This window comes from Cyprinodon variegatus, unplaced genomic scaffold (genome assembly GCF_000732505.1).
Source record: "Cyprinodon variegatus isolate N-32 unplaced genomic scaffold, C_variegatus-1.0 Scaffold1038, whole genome shotgun sequence".
NCBI classification, from domain to species: domain Eukaryota; kingdom Metazoa; phylum Chordata; class Actinopteri; order Cyprinodontiformes; family Cyprinodontidae; genus Cyprinodon; species Cyprinodon variegatus.
In genome coordinates, this window is record NW_015151491.1 from 101150 (window position 1) to 103594 (window position 2445).

A 2445-nucleotide genomic window follows, 5' to 3' on the forward strand; every position below is an offset into this window, starting at 1 on the left:
AAGATTATAAAGGACAGAAAAATAAATAAGGTAAATATTGCAAAGGCAAATACAAAAAGAAGCTATATACATTATATACATTTATGTCTCACTTTTTTGTTGGCAATTAATTGTATGCTCATACATTTATTGAGCATTTATTTATTTCTGTATTTATTTTTAAATATGGCAGAGTTGGTCCTTCATAGATGCACACTCCCACGACAGAGGAGGTAATTCTCGGCACAACGGATGTAACCCGTAGTAGAGAATCAAAGGTTTGAAAAATGCATTTTAATTAAGCAATTTAAGAAACGCGTTAAGATTATAATTGGAAAGAACTGCCAAATGTGATATTATTGTCTGGCTAATGCTCAAAAAATGAATTGAATTTGAAGATTTGATTTGATTCGATCAATGGTAAATATAGTTTGACAGACCTGTTAAATAGTTTTAACTCATTCATTGCCAGCATGTAGCCTAGCTTACTTTAAATGAGCTAATAGAAGCTAAGTTGTTTTCCACAATTTAGGTCATAAAAACAAAACAAAACAAGCTGACCTCCTGTCTGCACCAATGTCTGCGCTAAGGATGGGACTTCCCATGCTAATGGCTTGGCTTCGTTAGCAAACATTGCCCCCCTGTGGTACTTATATGTTGCTATCACAAGCTCTGGAGGACTTCCCAGGAACATCGTTGGTTCTAATTACAGCCCCGGCCTGTATAAGAGTCCGGCCAATATTTACCTCCGCCTACAGCCAGATAGGCCATTATTAGAGACCCGGCTGTAAATGCAATACAGGCCAATATTAGAGGATTTACAGTATTCTGCTATAGATTTAGCCTGCTGGAAGACATAGGGACCACTTTTCATCATTCTGTTACCTTCTACTTCTACTCTTCAATTCTACAATACATGTTAGTTCAACTGCTAACTTATGTTTTCACTTATTTTTCTCATCATAGTAGCTTCATCTGGCCCGTCACTCTATTTAGCGGTAACACATCCTGGAGGAAGGTATCTGCTAATCTACTGCCATCACCAACTTCATTTAACGTTTAAAGTCTCAAGCATTGTTGGGCAGCCCTCACAGCTCAACGACACTTGGCCTATCGTGACCTACTGCGGGACCCATGCATGGTCGTCTGCAGGCCAACGCCAATGTGGCTTTAATCCGACATTCCTTACAGCAGTTCTAGCGTTTCCTATTACGTATAGAACACAGAGAAAATCAAGGGCATGCAACAGTGAAACATGGGACTACCTGATCTCAGGGGGTGGGGCTAAACTGATATCTTCAAATCTGTTTGTGGTAAACACCAAGATAACACAAAATATATGTACTCCTCTTACTTATTGAGGTTATAAACCATGATGTTGAAAGTCTGGAGGTCACATTATGATGCTTGGCCACGCCCATGTGCTTTGATGTAGGACATTTATTCTGATAGCTTTCAATCCCCTATGCCTTAAGTCCATGCAAAGTGAATTTGAAGTATGTAATCCAAAAGCTGTTTGAGTACATTCCTGAGATACGACATTAGTCAATAAGAGAAAATGGCATCTTTGATTCAAAACGGCCAACTTCCTGTGGGATTTGGACCATGGCTCCAAGAGACTTCTGTTTGTCCTGTTGGGTTATACAAGTGCAACAAATTTCATAATCCGCACTAAAAGCATGGCCTGGGGCTATTTTGTTTTTTTTCTTATAGTGATAAGTCAATTTGAAGTTTTGCCACGCCAACAAGTATTGTCGCCGCAAAAAATGCTTGATAATTTTTATTTACAAATAAAATAAGCACTGCACAAAAGAGAGACAGATAGATAGATAGACAGACAGACAGACAGACAGACAGACAGACAGACAGACAGACAGATAGATAGATACTAGTGAGAACACGATTTATTTTGTAGTGTTTTTTTTTGTTATGAAAATTATTCAGTTTATTTCTGACTGACACACCCAATGAAGAACTCATCTGATTTCTGCAAATCTCTGCCGTAAACTTTTCCTATCATGACTAATATTTCTCATTGTTCATCTGGACTCTGATGGCTTTCACGTGTATGATTTGTTGTTGTTAAGAAGGCACACACACTTACACACACACAAGGAAGTGAAGTAAGGATAAAAACAAGAGCTCCTGCATTCTTAACCCATTCAAGTTAAGTGGGTTAGGGCTTTGCCACATGACCCACTTCCCCGAGCAGAAAAATATGCCAATGATAGCAGAGGTACCCTGCAAAGAAAATCTCTTTAAAAGAAGGATTTGTTTTATTTTAGGATTTATTTGGAGGCAGCATCACTAAAACACTGACGTGACAGAAAATAAATGCACTAAGAACACTTTAACCAAAATTAAATATAGTGTATACAATCATAATAGAGACATTTATTTTTTGGAGATAACTGCTCCCATAACACCAACATTTCCCTATAAGGATGTTTATTTTTACTATCTGAA

The 2445-nt window shown here is 37.8% G+C and overlaps 1 protein-coding gene across 1 annotated transcript in view; it reads right to left on the reverse strand.

Annotated features, from left to right (window-relative positions):
* LOC107100970 (syntaxin-binding protein 4-like) overlaps positions 1 to 2445 on the reverse strand; it is a 158732-nt gene that overhangs the window by 96648 nt on the left and 59639 nt on the right. The gene's annotated exons all lie outside the window — the stretch shown is intronic.